Raw genomic sequence first — 19865 nt, 5'->3', positions numbered from 1 at the left:
TGCAGGAGACACATCTGCCTCCCACAGCTCTGGCAGGAAGCGCCTGCAGTCCTGGAGTTCTGCACTGAGCCACAGCAAAGGTGGGACATGCAGAAGGTTTTGCGGAAATGTTTGGGGCCACCAGGCCAGCCTGCTCTGTGCTCTCTGGAGCACAGCAAGCACTGTGAGATGCAGCTCTGAGCTGCTGGCAGGCAGGAAATATTGGGATGTGCCTGAGGGTGGTGCTTGAGTGTTGAACTGATTTGGAAGGGAGTGGAAGAATATCAGTAGGCAATTTCTGAAAGAGACCAAAGTCTCTTCTGAGCGAAGGAGAAGCCTTTTGGAATGGTGTAGTTATCCCAAAGTCCATACAACAATCACCAGAGGATTAAGCCATTCACTCCACCTTCTAACTGATCCTGCCTAAGGTGATTTTAACAAATACATGGCAGGGCTTACACCTCTATGATAGGACTGTTCTTCTTCTCAATAATAATGGCTCAGCTGTCTCCCACTTACATCTTGCTGAACCAAGGCCAGTCCCTTCCAATATCCTTTACAGAAGCACTTTAACTTAGATCCCCAAATTTTTCACGCATTCCTGCATAAAAACCCCCTACAATACAAACCTCCAGGAGAATCATGGCGTAAAAGGAGATTCCATTTATCAAACCCACAGTAACTGCATTGAAATGTAGGTTTATGCACCTTTCTTCAGAATTTTCTTAATCATGGGTTCTGAGTCATTTTTGAAAGATGTCTAGGCTGCCCCTAACAAGTCCAGACTACTTGGCAAGTGGTAATTAGTCTTCCATAAAGCTTCCCAGCAGCTGAGTAGGATTTTATCCAGATAGCTGGTCCCTGGACATTACACCCAGCTTCTGATTTATGTCTCCCCACTTCTTTTCCATGTTCTGAACCAAGAGCAGTAGTGTCCTTGTGAGGGCATCCTAAATCATTCCAGGGTGACACCTCTCTCCTACTCCATGTCCTCTGCCATGGAAGATCCCTTGCTGTTTTTTCCCAGTCACCAATGGAGATCTGCAGTCCCTGCCCGGCACTGCTCATTGTGGGTTCTCAAGACAGAGGCGATGCTCTGGCGCACCTGGCGCAGGTGACCCTTGAGCCCGAGGAGGGACCGATGCTCTGAGCTGCCGCAGATACGGTGGCAATTGCGAGTGGTGCCGTTGCCTCATTGGGAACCCGAGCGGTGCCCACGGCGCTGCCTCCCCGGGCAGGGCTGTGCTCTCAGTGCCGCCGGGGCTGTCGAGCAGTCGCTTTCCACGTGTCTCGGGCTCCGGCTCCGTTCCCGCAGCCGCGCTCTCCCAAACACACTGACCCTTGCCCTTTGTCGGCCCGGCTGCAGGATTCCCTCGTCCCGGCTCCCCCTTTCCTGGTCCGGCTGCAGGAGCCCCTGCTTCCGGGCTCCCGACGCTGGGCTCTCCTCTCCCAGGGCTTTCCCAGTCTCCCTCCGCTCTACCCGGCTCGCACCTCTCTCAGGCTCTCACCCCGTTCCCCAGTTCTCCCCCATCTCCTGGGCTGTAAGTAGTGCTTTTCTTCCTCTGCCAGGATCTCCCCCTCTCCCAATCACTCCTCCCTCTTCCACAATCTCCCCTCTCTCGCAGGCCTCTCTCCCCTCTCCCGGGATGTCCGTCTGTTCCCAGCCCGCCCCATTACCCAGCCCGGAGCACAGTTCGGAGCTCGGAGCGCACCGGGGCCGCACCGGGGCCACAGCGGGGCCGTGTCAGCCCCGGCCCACGGGAGGAGCTGCAGCACCGCAGGCAGAGCGGCCCTGGCTGCGCCAGGAGCTGTGCCTGGGGAGGGGCTGTGGCATGTGGGAGCTCCTCCAGGCTCGCTCCGGACAAGAAGAGGTCAGACCTGTGCTCCCTTTGGACCTTCAAGGCGGTCGGATGTCTTGCAGTGAAGCCGGAGTGCTCGGGCCGTTTCGGTCGCTTCTTGTCCTCAACTCAGCAGGAAGATGCTTCCAAGTGTGGGTGAGAGGGATGTGTGAGCATCCAGCAGTCTGTGTCTGTGTGCCCGTGTCCCCGTGTCCTTGTGACCCTGTGTGTCAGAGCTTGGTGTGTTCACCCTGGTAGTAAATTCTTGGATATCATGAGTGGGAGTCTGGATTTACACCCAGGCTATTAAGTAAAGAAAACTTGGAGACATTTTTCTATGCAGTTCCTACAAAACAACTACATTTTCCGTGGAGGTTCTGTCATATTTTGAGTCCCCCCTGCTGCAATGGTGGGTTTATTTGCTGCTGGACTAGTGCTGAATATGAATAATTTTGAGTAATGTACTAGAAGAAAATATTACCGAGATGTCGAATGCCGGACTACAACTAGAGAGCAGGACTGAAAGCACTGCTCAGCTTGCCACAACCCACACAGATGTGTTAGCCATAGGAGGCTGCAAGCCATGGCAAGAGTGAGTGGGACTTTGAAGAAGGAATGTAAGAGATAAATTACCTGGTACGAGGTGCTTAGCATGCAGTTTTATGGGGAATCCTGCAAAGTACTACATGTATCCGGTTAGCTTAAAGCCAGGCATAGATTAAGGAATGTTCTTGAGTTACAAGTTAGCAACATAGCCTAGTTACACTAATATTATTAGTGCACTGTTTTTAGAAATAACTGAAAAAGTATATAAACTTTGCTTTGTGTATCAATAAACAGCTTCATAGTTTCCTGCAAGCACATCATGAAGACCCTGTCTCTTCGTTACAGGCGCAGTTGGTAAAATACTTTTTTGTTGCCACGTAGTAGTGACTTACAAAATGCTGTTTGCTTTAATTAATTCTCTGCATTGGGGTTTAGTTTAGTTCAGTTTAGTTTTGGGACTTTTCTTTCCCAAAAGTTTATGAATAGCTAGCAGAGAGTTTTGAATAGGAAAATGCCCATTGTGGTACTCTGAATTAGAAAAGATGCCATGCAATAGTGGAAGCTGTAGTTCTTGTAGTAGTGTAAAAATGTCTTCAGTAATCAGTCACTTCTGTGTGGAAATATTCAATAATTAAAATATTAAGAATGAAATACTCTAAGTGTATAGAAAATATATTATTAAAAATAATTGAAATTATAAAAAATATTTCTGAGTCTTGGAGTTGGTGCATCAAGCATCTCTATTTATTGCTTGCTTCTAATTATTACTCTTTGCAATTTGGGGTTGCTTTTTTCTTCCAGCGGTGCTGTTGTTGTTGTTGAATCTCAACATTTGAGTAAAATCTGTTTGCAGTCCTCTTTATGTTTTAGGCTGTAATAAATCTGAGTCACTGCCAGCAGGACTGAATTGTTCTTGTGAATGATGGTGTGAAAATGCTTAAGGACAATCTCTGACACAAAGAGCTGCACTGTTTGCTGTTCTAGGCCCCATACTTAAATACTTGAGGTGGGTCTGTGCAAATGCAATCTCCTAACAATCCCTGTATAATATAGTGCTGGTTTATAGATGAATCCTTTGAAAAACAAACTTGAGATGTCATTCAGGAGATGCTTGAAAGGAAGAGATTTATAGTCTGTATTTTGACAAGATCTGTAGAGTGTTTTGGGAGGTGGGTAGATGGTGTTGTGCTGCGAGTCACAGCTATCCTTTACAGACCTTCAGTGTGGGTGAGCTTGCTGGATCAACGCCTGCCTCAGATGCAATGGTCATTCAGTTCTCGGGATTTTTCAGCAGTTTTGCTCATGTCACATGAAAATATCCCCATGGACAAGGTTCTACATTGAGGCTGAGTCATGGGAGATGGGGATTTGGCCCAAAATCTTTGCAGAGTTTCACTTTTTGTTCTATGCCAGAACTTGGTTCTGTGGTACCTGAACAAAACTTTTAAAGAAACAGCCTCTAACCAGTCTGGCTGTAAACAATTCCTTTTCCATGGCACTTCCCCTTACGCAGTAGGATCTGCACTGTCACTGTAAACCCTGAATATTCTGTCTTATAGTAAAGTCAGCAAAAAGAAGAAAGCCACGACCGTTCTCAGTTCGTATATATCTGAACATCGTATTTCTGGCCCTTCTAAGGTACACAGCCATTCATGGGATTACAGGTTAAACCCAACAAGCCAACACCTTAATACTGAGTGTGAAATACATAGGAATGTTAATGTGCAATGTTGTTCTGCCTTTACAGTATGCGCTTCTAAACCAATTTCATTTTCCTTTCTGAATAAAGGGTTTTTTTGTTGGTGGTGGAAGTGGTCATTAGGTTCGTGACTGGAGACTGAATTCATCGGAAGAAATTACTATTCATATCAGCTCTATATCCTAATCTAGATGAAGAAAAGTGCAGTGCCATTGTGACAGACAGGGTAAAGACTCCACAAGCAGCGAGGTTGTAAAGTCGGTATGTTTTATTCAGCGCCGGGCGTGCGGGGGATCTCTCTGCTATAAATGTGCACATCCACCGTGGTGATTTACTTTGTCTTGCGACATAAAGATGTTACGTATTTAAGATAACTGTGACACAGCCTATACATACTTAGGACTTTTCTCCGAAAAGGTGGGTTTTATTAGCATGAGTAGAGGGCAATAATTTCCATAGTCCCAGCCTTTGGCTCCTCTTGGCTGTGTCTGCGCAGCAGCTTCTGGTGGTTGTGGGCCAGGAAGCTTCAGAGGAAGTAAGCTCCTCTTCTTCACACTGAACTTTTCACCTCTGTTCTTCACGCATGCTCCTTGGATCCTTTGCATTTCTCCAGAGCACAAAGCCACTTTTGGCTGGTTTGAGGCACTCCAGGCAGTTAATCCTTACTTCTACCAGGGACCAATCCTCCTCTCATCAGACCCCCTGTATCAATTGCTTCTTTCAGATATTCTTCTTGATGAAATGTACCAGCCCATTTGACTTGTGGAGCTTGGTTGGAGCTGATTTGAAGGTATGTACTCATTTCCCTGGCAAGGCTGGCACTTAATGCTGAAATCTGTGTTTAGACAAAAGGTAACCAAATGAAGGCTGAAGGCTGGAATTCCACAGGAAAAGCAAAGAAACTTAAAAGGTGTTTTTGGGAGTCATAAAAATTGTACACGTCAGTACAAACAGATTTCTGAACTCTCACTTCTCCTGTGGCTGTCCAATAATCTGATTTTCATCATTCTTCCAGCTGACGTGGCGTTGTCTGCTGCTTGCTGGAAGGACGTGCTGCCAGGCCTGACAGATCTCAAGAAGCTTTTGCTTCAGGCAAAAAAAGAGAAAGATTCTTTATTCTTTGGTACTGCAGCTGCACATGGAACAGGCAGCACCAGGTGCATTCCTCAGCACTACTTCCCATGATACACCTTTTCATGATACAGCTATGCAATGTGCTGGAATAACTTAAAATAGTATATGAGTTCCTGAGCTTGGGCAAGTGCTGGGGGGCTTCTTTGTGAGCTACACGCTTGAACAATAGCAGTGCTCCAACTGAAATTTTTGGGCAGTCTTTTTCTACTTCAGTTTGAGTCACTGTGACTAATTCTGCAGCCCTGGTTGTACGTGACCTGATTATGGAGAGATCATGTATTTTCTGCAAACTTGATGAGGGTAAACTGCTCCTCCAGCCTGGCCATTAATGAAGACATTCAAGAGTATCTGCCCCAGTATCAGCACCAGGGGTCAGAGCACTAATGACTTGCCTCCAGCTCTACTTTGTGCCACTGAGGACAATCCTTGGGGCCCAACCACCCATCCGTTTTTCAGTCTTCCTCCCTGGGCATTCTGATTGTTTGTATTTAGGGAAGTTGTAGGAGAGTCTCAAAGGCTTGGGTAAAGCTGGGGAGACATCACCCATTGCTCTACCCATATCGTGTCAATTTAGCTGTCCTATGAGAGGCATAAGATTGGTTAACCGTTTGTCCCCATCAACTTCTCCATTTGTTTGGAATAGTTTCCAGGATCACTTAGTCCATCACCTTTCCAGGGATGGAGGCAAGGCTGACTGACCTGCACTTTCCTGTATTGCCTTCTTACTGTCTTTGAAGACATCACTCTATTAGAGCAATTCTGGCTGTTTCTAGCTACTTAAAGTAACCAAAACCAGGAAAAAATAACCAGTAAGAAAAATTAACTCTAAATACAGTCTCTCAGATTCTTCTTTCTGCTACCATTCTATGTCACAAGAAAGATCTTGCTTTCCTTCCAGTAGTAGACAGCTGATTACAAAAACCCCACCAAGACAAAAGTCTCTTTTCGTGGAATATAGTTATGCCTATGTTTCAGAAGACACCTAACTTAGGTATTCTTTCAGGAGTAGAGATGAAAGGACTTCAGAGTTTCTAGAATTTTGATATTTTTGTTGTCTCTCACTCTTTTGAAAACTGTTGGAAAACAGTGAAGATGTAGTGCTTTTGAAGACCCCATTCTGAAGTTTTGTAAGCTTCTGTTACATATAAAAGTACCTACAAGAATTTTAGCAAACCTGCAGCACAGGTTCCTCACTTTAAAAACAAGGAAATGCCAGAATTCATTTGATCTTTATTTTTTTTAATGTTGTGCTTCTGATTCCCATATATTTATGTGCATATGCATATTTTAGTATCATGGTCACACATTCCACTTTCTTGCAGATCCCAAAATGATCAGGGGTCAGAATAGCCAATGATGAACTAATTGGTATTCTTTTCCATCTCCTGTATTTAATAATAAACTCAGACACCACTGATCTTTTACGACATCCAAAACAATACTTGTATGCAAAATTTGCGGGGAAGATTTAACTACCGATTCCTGTGAATTTTCTCTTCTGTCCTTTTCCTTTCCCCTTTTCCCTCATTTCTTGCCTGACCTCAGAGCCTTTCCCCCTCCTCTCAGGCCCTCTTTTTGTTGCCGTGAAGCTCTCACCTGTGGGTTCCACAGCATGTGGCAGTACAAATATTCAAAGAGCAAACCCAAATTCTGGCTAAGAGCACAGACACTCCCTCATGCAGCTGGGCTTTCAGCTGCCAGGGCAGCATGCACAGAGGGAAGGGGGTGCAAGAGAGAACTGAGGATGCTGCCAGAGCAGCACTTGGGCAATCCAGCGTGAGAGTAGCTTACACTGCTGTTGAATCACATTGTAGGTGCCACAGGAGGCTGCTCTGCCATAGATCAGGGCTATGCCATCAATCCATACAGACTGGCAGAGGAAGCAGGCTCTTCTGCAGGGGATAGTGGGCTCCACCCATCCCAAAACTTTGCCAGTCTTGATGAAATCTCTCTTTGTCCTATTAATTTAACTTTAAGTGTAGTTTGAATTACAGAATGGAGGAGACATGAGACAATTTATTATAACCTGTAAACAAATCTCCATGGGGTTTTTATTAGACTTTTTTTTTTCAGTGAGTTGTGGTGTATTGGTTTGGTTTGGGATTTTTTGCATGTCTGTGAGGCTTAAATGTGTCCTAAAGTTCTTGTGCATTCTGGAGGCTCTACAGTACCCTCTGTGGCAATTTGCTTGGCTATACACGAGCTCAGAGACCAGCATGTGTCAACTCAGGCTGAGCACAAAGGAAGCATAGGAGGAGTCTGCAAGGTGCTCTGTAACAATAGGTACTTTTGGCTGTTATCCAGTGTGTAAGAACTACATACCCTCTGCCTCAGATTCTCCTCATATTGCACACTGTTCTTGTTCTGTATGATGCAGCTCTCTTCAATTCTCTTACACCCTATCTTCTCAAAAATTCACATGATGTTTGCTAAAAGAATTCTGCCCCAGCTGAAAAGCACAAGGTACACTATGCTCTGAGCAATAGCAGTAGATAAATGGACATACACAGACTTCAGGGGCAGAAGTGGCATTAAATCTGACAATATGTAGGAGTAAAAACACAGAAATCCACAAATAGTTGCACAGCCCACACATCTCCACTAGGTTCTGCAGAATGGCATCAAACAACGCACAGGGATCCAGACCACGAACTGGTGCTGCACTTACTTGTCAGTGGGCAGAGCTGTGGGAGGCAGGAATTAAAGGAGATTTTGGACCAGGAAGAAGAAAGGCAAAGACAGCTTCCAGCTGGAGACAGACTAGAACTGCTCTGCTGACCCAAGCAGAACAGGGAACAAGTTGCAAATTAGTTGGAAGAAAGAGTTTTGTCAAAGGAAACCAGGCTATCTGGGCATTGGTGTTCTTTCAACAACACACAGAGTTTAGAGCTGGAATATACATCAGATATAAATATTCCTGAAAAGTCTTAGAAAAAATCCTTTACCTCTGGTTGTTTCCTCATATATTTCCATGTAGGAATGATAAACCTGCACAGCTACATGTGTCATTAAGAAGGATGCTCTGTAGATTCTCACATTAACATTTGCATAATTATCTCTGAAACTTGCCAACATTTAAAGATATTTTTTTCTCCTGTTGCCTTTTCAAAACATACAAAATGTAATGAAATTCTCTTTTTAAAATGAAGATTGCTGCGTGCCAAAGCAAGCTATGATTTACTTACTCATAATCACCTTTTCCCTGTCTGTTAGAGGCACTGATGCATTAATTATTTATCCAAACTTGAAACAGTTCATGAGTGACTCTGACAATAAAATCAATGAGCCAATTTCAATGGAATTCACGTCCTCGGCCACCTAAAACAGAAAGACTTTGTTTACTACATGTCAGAATTAAGTCTTGATACCTAACAAATGGGAAAAGAATGAAATATACTGACTAGATTACCATGTTTCAAGGGATCATTGCATTTTAGTCTTATTTGACCAAATTAGTGATCCAGGAGAGAATGGACTGGTCAATTATAATAGAGAAAGTAGATGAAGAACATGTCTAGGTGTGGTGCAAAAATTAAGCATGTTGTTTTCAAGTTGGGAAGTGATACTGTATCAGGTGATTTTAACAAAACATTACTAAATGCATGATCTTCAAACAAACACATTGGCAACAAATAGCATGACAGAAGGAAGACATGGGGTTTTCAGGAGTGCGCAAATCAAGCACTTCATTCTGGATCACTATGGAATCTCCATTAAGCAAAAATACTAAGTGGAGTGCTCTTCACCCACTTAATATTTTACTAAAACTCAGTGAAACATACTTTTTTGGAGTGTAAAAACTTTGATGTGGAAAACAGGAGTGTGCTGAGAGATTTTTAAGTCAGGACCAAAGACTGGTCAGATTTTTAAGCCTGGCCCCCTGTTACAAATCAGAGTCTAAAACTTTTCAAATTAAATGACCCTGGATGAAGTAGGAAACACAAGTCCTTCCCTTGAACATTTAATGGCTTCTTCTAGCTCATTCCTGAAAAAGGTAGGCAAAGAAGACCCCACAGGAATCAACGGAGCAGCAGGGTACATCCCTAGAAGGCAGCTGTAGCTCTGCAATAACTTGGGAATTAGAGAGACATCAGTGAGCCAATTTTGAGTCAAACTATTAGTGAAGAAGCCTGTCCCAAAGAGATGACAGCTTTTCTTAAGGAAGTTGAGCAGCAGGATATCATGGCACATGTGGCTGGCAGGTATAAAGGAAACAGGGTGGGAAATTTGTGGAAATTCATCCTGAGATTCACTGATCACAGCAGGATGAAGAACCCATTTTATCAGACTCTGGGCCTCAGTAAGAAATGAAGAAGCCTCTGTTTCTTATATTAGGCCCTGTTGTCCATTGTCAGGTGGTAGCAGCTGCTCAGCAGAAGGCTCTGCTTTAACTTCAGCTCATCACACCTGGGGGCAGCCCTAGAAGTGCTCCACACCTCAGCTGGTGCCAGAGCACAGGGACACCCAGACACCCTCTTTAGACCATTGTGTGCCATTAACTAAAGGCATCTCCCCAAACCAAGCTATCCAATTCAGCACTTACCACAGAATATGTCACTGCCAAGGAAGTCAGCATGTAAGAATTCAGAGAAAAATGTGCACTTCCCATAGCAGTAAAATTCTTCACTTCTTGCATTCACAGCCACCAGAGCTCTCACACAACTTGTTTTTCCTCTGAAATGTAAGGAAGGACTTGGTTCAAATGAACCGTGCTGCTTCCTCCAAAAGATACCAAATTATGGCAATAATACATGCAAAGTCATAGTTATTTAAGGCAGGCCACTGGTATCTAAAATAAGGATGGTTTACATGTAGCATCATGTACACATAAAATAGCAATCAAAAATTTTTCTTATATTCATGAAAAATATGTTTTGTGCTCCCAGGAAGTACACAGTCAAATAAAGCCAAACTCAGATACAAATGCTTTCCTCACCATGAAAATGGCCAAACAAAGAATAGCTGCCAGTGATACATTTCCTACGGCCCTGTTTGCCCCAGGTGTGGATACAACCAGCGTCTGAGCTGCTCAGATCATTCTGGCCCGTTGATCCGAGCCTGTCCCAGAGTGTCACCAACAAGGACATGGAAGTTCAGCGTCCCGTGCTCTATGCCCTGTGCTCCTCTCTGGGCTCCTGAGAGCTCCTCCAGGGACAGGATAAACCCCCGCCAGTGGGGACCAGCTCCTGCTGTGTCACCAGGCAGCCTCGGATGGTGCTGGGGCAGCAGCCCATGCAGGGCTCGCTCAGCGTCAGCCCCGGGCACTGTGGGCAGTGCTGCATTCTCAGCAAAGCTCTGCTGCAGGCTTTGCAGAAGTGTGGGTGATCTGTTGGATTGATCCCTGCAATCCCCAAATTCAGAGCCCGCAGCAAAGTCCAGCTGGGTGTGAGTGATCTTCTCATTTGTCCCGTGGCCTTTTTGGGAATGCTGCCAAGGAGCCTGATGTCTCTTCTCCCCACCTGGAGGCATCAGCACATGCCAGGGACCTGTCAGTGGCACCAGGGTTAATCACAGTTCCTAGACTACTGCAAACAGGGTGGTGTCAAAACATGCATTCGCTAATTCCTCTGTGCTAATGCCTGAGCCCAGCAGGAAGAGTGCAACATCTGTGAAAAGCTCCTGCACATCCACAGCAGCCTCAGTATCTGTGTTGGTAGAAGCATTGCAGAAAAGTGTGCTTGTGAATTCTCAGCCAGTCTGATAAGCATTTCAAGGGTTTCAATCGATCAATCAATCAATCAATATTTTTATGGTTTTAAAAAAAAGAAATTAGTGGGAGCACATAAAGCAATTAAATTACATAACTTTCATATATCCCAAATTAATATTATCATGAGAATTGTGGGGGAGACAAATTCCTCACAAACTAGCACAGCTGTCTTTAGAAACACCTTACAGGTAAAGTTACAACACAATCAATAATTCATGTTTTCTTTGCAGATTGCATTAAACACAGCCTACAAACATGTGTAACAGGAAATCACTGTAGGCAGAGTTCTTAGGTAACCAACTGCAGCAAAGGCCTGTTGTACCTGTCTCTGTAGCTCTCTTACCTCGTGTCTCAGTCTTCAAGTTGCAATAAACAACTGAATGCTCCCAGCGACTCTGAGTCCTTCCTCTTATCATCCTGAATGGATGGGCAAAAGTGGCATTAAACAATACAAACAACTCTTCCATTCTATCATAACTTAAACCTCAGAAGTTTGGATTTTGTGTCTTGCAGGGCAAGCGGATGTACCAAACACACAGGAGAACATGATTTGAGATGATGCCGTTTGGTCTGGTATGCTCAAGAGCTGCTTTCCCCAGGAACTGATGGATAATCCCTCTCTAAACCTCAAGAACTGCAGAATGAGTAAAGCCTGAATGGACAAACTTGCATTTCACGTGGTACCTGGTAATCCGCTTAGACTCAGATTAGTGTTGGATAAAGCAGGTAAAGGATATTGGAAAAACATCCTCTCCTGATGTGATCTGTGATTTCCAGGTAAGAAAAAAGTCAGTTTTCAAAAGACAAAAAGGATGTTTACATTGAGGAATTCCCTAGACCTGCCTGAGAAGGTTGCCCTTCAGGGAAGGCAATGAAGCAATATACAGATCAAAGAGAAATTTAGCTTAAAATTGAGAATAATAACACAGAAACACATATTTCAAATATTAACCCATTTTATACACCTAAGGGCTACAACTCAGTATCTTTTAATTCAACTTGTACAAGTTTTCAATCATTTTTTTTCACATTTACTTTTAAGTGGGACTGTACAAATAACGTAAGGAAAAACATGAAGTACACTTAATGCTGACTAAAGCAGGATGTTAAATACAGGCAGAATCAAATACTGTCAAACTATGTCAAGTATTTTCTGAATCAATCTGAAGTCTGCTGAGAAGTCACTGACTGAAAGGAAGAGTAGCAAAAACCAGAATAAGTGTAGAAAAGACAGGGCTGGTATAGGAGAAAAAGTAGGGTGTGGAACACAGAGCCCAGTTGGTCGAGACATTCTGGCTTTGGTCGGGTACAGACCATGGAATAAGAAAGCACAGATATGAAGCAAAGAGCTTCATGTGCAGCTGTCAGGTTTTTTGGAACTATGTGTTTTTTAAGGCTGCCAAGTAATGCGAACAATAGGCTGATTCTGTAACTGGGGGGACATTCTGGCCTGGGGATGTGACTGCTTGGGGCTGCAACAGTCTAGAAGGCTGACCTGAGAGAACAATACATTACTTCAGTGACTTCAGTGACTTCAAGAACTTCAAGAACTTCAATGACTTCAATGTCTTCAATTCTGATTTCAACTCTGATTTCAACTTCAAATCTGACTTCTTTCTGCTTGGACTTTGGCTTCTTGCTTGGATTACTTTTTGTACCCCTCCTTTGCAGTCCCATCTCTCAGTCATGCAGCAGACTGGCTATCACATCTTCAATAAATATCCATGCAGCAGTGTCTGATATTATGATCAAAAGTTTGTTCAGTTGAGGTGAGTGAAAGGACTCTTGCTGACTGCAGTGGGTTGGAAACCGCATACTTTGAGAGAAGATCACAGAGAAAAGATTGAAGTGATCAGCATATCCTTTGTATTCAGTCTCTGTTTTCTCCAATCTAAATGAGATACATACTCATAAATCACAACCATTCTTCTGTTTTCTTTAAGTCTTAGTTTGGTATTCCAGATGGCTCTTGAAATTAAATTGGCTTTCTGGAAAGCAATTTGCTATTCTTCTAGCATTGCACAAGTAGGGACAACAAGGGTTGAAAGCTCAGAGTAAAGAGTCAAAAAAAGCAAATTTGCATGGGTTATTTTGTGGTTTTTTTATTGCTACATCACATACATATGTGAACTTCTCCTAATGTGAGTTTTGCTATCATCATTCATAAATATCACAGTGATTCAGCAAAGGGATTACTTTATTTCCAAAGTCAGTGCCCTTCAAGAAGCTGTCTTCTCACCAATGGAGACCTCAACAAAGCTTCTTGGATTTCTCCTGGGAGTTAACAGCAGATGTGCCAGCGGAGCACCTCTGCAGCTCCAAACATCTCCTGCAGCCCCTTATGCCTCACTACTGACCTAGATTTATTTATATACATATTTTATATGAATTGATTTCTATATTTATTTCTATTTCTATTTCTATATCTATTTCTATTTCAAAACAGGATGAGCAGCATATCTCATCCTCCACTTCAGCAGCTCATCTCCTGTACCCAAGACACTTGCCCTGCAGCCCATGTCTGTAGGGGTGCAGGTGTGTATGGGAGACCCATTTCCTTCTGGAGCAGCAAATGAGGCACAACAGATCCCACAGGGAAGATTCAATGGATCAAAAGGCCCACTTTAAGGCACCTGAAGCAAGGATGAGATCTCCACCAGCCCTAAAGGCAGTTTGGACACCCAGCTCCCCTGGAGGCACAGGTACGTGGAAAACTAAAGGACAACCCTGAATGATGAACTATCTAACTCTAGTACACCTCTATTTTCCCTGGGGATATAAGGAATGCAAAGAACATGCAGCCCTACTAGAGAAACTTCGTGGAGCTGTCTGAGAGTGTTTGATAGCATTTTGAAAGGTAGATGCCATTTTTTATTTGCCTATCCAAAAGGGCTTTTGTGTTCCACAGCTTTTGTGTCATATCCGTAGGTCCTTTATGGACATTTTGTATTTAAAATTGTTCCAGAGGGCTGTGCTGAAACCATGGAATTAAATTCTAGATATCTGGTTATCACAGGTTTGACAATCCTTCATACACAACCGTGGAGGAGCCCAGAAGAGCAAAGACAAAAATGGAAGTCAAAGTGATTCTGGGTTTAGATGGCTTAAAATAATAAGAGGGGAAGAAGATGAAAGCTTTTTTATTATTACTTTTCCTAGATGGAAAGCATAAATTCTGGGATCTAAAATTTCTCTTACAATCCACAGCTGCACTGTCCTTTTACGAAAAGCACAAATATTAGCTGATAGAATAAATCATGCTGCACATGGATAATCAAGAAAATTTATAATGTGGTCTAAACAAGAACCAATCTTTAAGATTGAATTACATTGCTGCTGCCTCAGCAACTGCCAGATGAATGAGTACAATAATCAACTAGGACAGAAACTGACTTTTTCTGCCTTTCAAAACAGGATACAATGATACTGGTCACTTGTGTTTATAATTCTGCATCATGTGGTTTAATTGTCATTTTATGATTTCTTACAATATCTGTCAACCAAGTTTTCTTCTACTGGCCCATCTTCTGCTTTATAGCCATGGCTATTTCTGAGATTTGTTTTGCTCTCAGCAAATCTGCTGGCAGACAGCAAATCAGACCTATGTTTTCCTGCAATGTTCAAGAGCTCCTGAGAATACCTGACACTGGCAATGTCTGTCATTCACAACGCTTTCTGACCCTTCAGTGCCAAATCAAGTGACACTGCTTCAATACTGCAAGCTGCAGCAATGAGTTTATCTTTTAAATCTGTGGGCTGAGACTAAAATGATCAGCATGAATTATTCGGCAACATAAAAGAAGTGATGAGTTTTCAATCACTATACATCTAATGCATATAAAGCACATTTTAAGTATAATTAAGATGAGCTAGATAAGCTCTTTTTATTGTTATCAAATGATGTTTTCATCTTCGGCACCAAGGTCTCTTATCTCCGTCATTTATGAGATCTTCATATTAACTGCTCTACAATATCCCAAAGATATTTTGTGCAACGCTCCTGTTAATAATGTCTATTGTTTACCATTCACAAAGTGTCAATTTTGTTTCTCTTCAGCAAGAGAGAATTAAAATTATTATTTGAACTATCCTAAATCAAACTTCATCAAACTTGTCAATTTTTTAATCAATTAATTTTGGAAAGGACAGTAGTATTTCTCTTCCTGATTTTACTAAGAAAGAACAAAACACGAAGCTAGCAAAAACTGTAGATGAGATCTTGTTTATATAGAGCATTTCTTCAGCTGATACTTCGTACCTGTACATATATACATTGTATGTAGATTATAGTGTATTTACCTAAGGGCTTACAAACTGATGCAAAATACCTATCAGGTCATTGCTTTAAAGGATTTGTTCTCTTCCCTTCCTTTAACAGTTGTGTTCCTGAGAACCATGGGTAATTGTAAATGATAAAGAAGTTGCATGGTATCAATTAGTTCAGTGGGTTACTGGCATTAAAATCAAAATCAAAAATATACACACGCCTTGTTTACTAGGAAGAAAGAGAACAAAAGGGAAATCGAGATTTTGATTCCTGGACATTAATCTGATTTAATGGAAATATTGCAAAGATTGAAAGAGAATTTGGATTCAATTCTAAACCAGCCCTGCAATTCTCACCCTTAACTGCTTTAGCAAAGTGTCTTGATACTAGAGGTTCCTTAGAAAATAAGTTGAACTAAAGTTCTATGGAACCATGCTGTTGTAAAACCTTTCTTAAATTTGCCCTTTCTTCACAGAGAAGCATGAGTGTTCTAGAAATCTGCTAAAGGAGAGAAGACATGGTTCTAAATGCTGAGCACTACCTTTTGAAACACCCAGGGTACGTAATGCAGAGATAGCCTAGAAAGTAAAAAATCAGCATTAACAGTGGGGCAACAAGCGCTGAAGTCTTATCATTGATCCCATTTATAATCAGGTCTGCTCTCGGCAGTGGATTTGAGCTCCAAACGCCAAGCAGAGCCTGCAGGATGGGGAACTGATCTGTAACTGCAGTTCCAGGAGTGGTCCTGTTGGCAGCTCAGGAACAGCTCCCTTGTCCATCAGCAATGTGCCCGCTCCTCCTGTGTGCTGCCAGTCCTTCCCTTGCAGTGCCAGCAGGAGCTGCTCCCTGCCACCGGCCAGCTCCTTAGCCTGGAGTGCCTTCCAGTGCTGGCAGTCCAAGCTCCCTCTTGCCTTGAGCCAAACACGTGCCTGCACCTTGGGCTGGCTTTGCCAGGTCTCTTTTTCCAAGCGGCTGACTCCCAGGCTTCTGCCCCAGCCCAGGGACATTGGTTATTTCCATCACCAGGTAGTTTTACACCATGAACCATTTTGGTTTTAGTCAGGAGGTGAATCATTACAATTCTGGTGTTTTCTTGTACCCAATGTCCTGTTAAGACCAAGAATGAGCTGTTCCCACAGCTTAGTGTGTGGCTATTCCTACACCATTTTATTCCACACTGCATGACTAAAGAAAAGCTATCCTTTTCCTTCCTGTGTTCCAGCTCACTGAGTACTTCCTACATGTATATACATATACATATATATATATATATATTTGTATATATGGATGTTGGCATATAAAGAACCAAACATCAATGGAATGATCTGAAAATCCACAGAGCACAAGTTCTGTGCCCAGTGGAGTCCTGGAGTTTCCTCAGCAGGCTTTGCAGGGAGTTCTTGGTGAACGTGTGCCTCTGCTGCCATCCCAAATCTGCCCTTTCCTTGCCCAGCCTGAGTGCACGTGGGACTTGTGCTGGGCATGGCTGGAGATTTTCACAATCCAAATCCTCCAGCACCATCGCCTTTACACCTGCTCATTGCTTTGGACAGCACAAATCACACAACACCCATCTCAGCCGACAAATGTCATTTCTTGCACATTGCTACAGCCACACTGCTGATCGACAAACACACAAGAATATTGATTTCAGCTGAAAAATAGAGTTTGTTACAAATTGTGACACCCGTGCTGACAATACAGAACGACACCAATCTCTGTTAAGGTTAAAAAAAGGAATTTATTACATTAGGACAACAATGCTATGAAAATATATACAAATACTAACTGCAGTTAACAAAAAGATTAATTTATTGCCAACATCTACAACAACTCACTATACACAAAGATCAATTAAGTGTTTAACAACCTAATTTATTACATACTACTACAAGTGTACAGTCCATATAGAAGTACAAATATATGCATTCCCTCTCTAAATAGATAAAACTATACCATTCTACAACTCCATACACGTTGAAATAGAACTCAATTAATACATATATACATATATATAAATACATATAAACATATAACTATACACAGATGTAAAGATAGATTAAATATTACATATTAAATACAATATAGGTAAACAAATATATAAAAAACCCTATCTATAAATTTAAAAATATCTCTGTGCCAAACTAAATGTGCATATAACTGCACCAGTACAAATACAGAGCTCTTCAATTGGATACAAATGTGAATAGAATGACATCTAGAAATTGATTATTACACATCTAAAAATAAAACATATAGACCTATGCAAATAACAATATACCTATTTAAAACGCCATCTACCTATAATTGCATCAAAACAAATAGATACATATGTACAGAAAAACGTATACATAGGAAACAGAACTAAAAGTAGATAGCATAATATACACATCTACTTAGACACATATATACACATATCTGGAACTACAAACAAATATGTATGTGTATGCATACATATATGCATAGCATAGGTCCATCAATATAACAACAGACGTATAAATATAATTCTATACAAATAGCAATCCACATATGTTTATTTCCATATAATTACTGCTGCCTATGTGCAAGTCCATCTATCTTGAACAAGGACGCTGAGGGATTCCAGCAGGCCCAGCTCCAAAGCCTCTCCCTCGGTCTCCTCGTCCCGTGCAGAGCAGCTCTCCTGGACAGGGACAGCACATGGCACATCTGGGAAGCAAAGGGAACACGGAGTCAGGATCAGGCCCTTTCCCTTGGCAGCGCCTGCCCTTCCATCGGGGAAGCGAAGAGAAAACCTCAGCACCTCCCCAGGAGGGTTGGAAGAAAAAGCAGGCCCAGCGGGCCAGGCTGTGGTGAGCGCAGCCGCGGCGGGACTGTCCCACAGCCCCCGGCAGCCCGGCACAGCCGGCACAGCTCCCGGGCCCTGCCGGCACAGCTGCCTTGCCCAAGGACAGCCCCTGTGCCGGCCGGGGCAGCTGCGCTGAGCAGCCCCAGCACGGGCAGGGCCCGCTCCTGCTCCGCCGGGCAGTGCCCACGGCCACAGCCCACGGCACCCTCGCCCCCACCCTGCCTCCCCGGCCCTGTGCCCTCACCCAGGCTCTCGTGGGGCAGCAGCAGCTACCTGCTCACTCCTCTTGCTCCTGCCCTTCAGCTCCTCCCTGCTGCCTCCTGTCAGTGCTCCTGCTGTCTTCCAGATCTTCACTGCAGCTGTGGCACAAGTGGAGGCTCAGCAATGGCTTCCAAGGCCTGCCAGAGCTGCAGTCCCTCAAACCTCTGTGCTCCCTGCTGGCCCCCTCCATCCCCTCAGCCCCGCCATGCTCTCAGCAAACCCCGAGTCCCCTTCAGGTTCTTCTGAGCCCCGCAATTCCCTCACCCCCCTCAGTCCCTTCTGACCCATCCCATCCCCTTAGACCCGCCACCACCCCCCTCAGCCTGTGCCACTTCCCTTTCACCTCAGTGCCACCATTGCCCTCTGCTGCCCCACAGCCTCAGCCCCAGCAGCACCTCCAGGTCACCGTCCCTTCAGTGTCACCGCCTCCTCAGCCCCCTCAGTCCCCTCAGTCTCACCGTCCCTCAGCAGCTCCTCAGGGGACAGTGCCTGGGGCCACCGGCAGCTCCCACCTCTCCAGGGACACCCGGGGCTGGAACTGCTGCTCCGCCCGGCCCGGCCGCCAGCTCGGACCCAGTAAAGGAGGAGGGGACATTGGGGAAAAACAAGAGATGAGAAAGGCATCCGACAGGGAAAAAAGAAAGTAAAAATGCAGCCTAAGCCTGCACAAATATCCATCTATCCACCTAAATATCCATATAACTTTAACTATGCAACAATGCAACTTCATAAATATTACTTCTTATTACTTGCAAGTTTACATACTTACTTATGTTTACGGTACTTATAAATATTACGTCTATGTTTAAATATTTTGCTACGCATATATAAATGCACTCTGCCAATCTATAAATATAATTGCATAGACATGATTCAATCTAACCTATAACTCGATATATATATATTTAACTATATAGGTCTATAAATATATATACATGCATAAACATAACTCCATAAATCTATAAATGTAAATATAAGCATGTATAAATATAACTATATAGACACCTATACTTCTACATATAAAAAGAGGGATTCCACCTGCCCAATGATCACTGGCTCTCCCTTGCTCCCTCCTTTGCACGCAGGGCAGCCCTCCTGGCAAGGTAGATCAGGTGGATATCTGGGAAGCAAAGGAAACACTGAGTTCATATAGGCCTGTGTCCATCTGTTCCTTTGGAAGTAACTGTCCTTCTATCTAAGAGTGTAAAAGATGGCCTGAAAGGCAGACTCTCACTTGGGAATTGGAAGCCTGCTCTTTAAAGAGCAGGGATCCATCCAAGCGTTCAAACCTGTGGATAGCACTGCAGTATCTCGATAAAGTCTCAACACTCACGGCGCAAATCGCACCCAAATCCAGACCTTGAAACACAGACAGTCTCAGCTCCCACAAAGAAACCCAGCCTTGCTCTTTGTCTGTGCTGACAGAGACATCAGTCCTCTCTGAAATGGCTGAAGCTGAAGGCTGCTGGCAGCTGAGTTAGGAAACCAAATGGGGACACCCGGCTTGGGGCTGACACAACTCCCACAAGGTCAGGTTTACTCCTGGCTCTCTTGCCACAGCAGAGGACTCAGTGTCCGAGCCTCTGGAGAAGCGTGGAGGGCAG

The sequence above is a fragment of the Cinclus cinclus genome, chromosome Z (assembly GCF_963662255.1).
Source record: "Cinclus cinclus chromosome Z, bCinCin1.1, whole genome shotgun sequence".
Lineage (NCBI taxonomy): Eukaryota > Metazoa > Chordata > Aves > Passeriformes > Cinclidae > Cinclus > Cinclus cinclus.
This window is presented reverse-complemented; position numbering follows the sequence as displayed.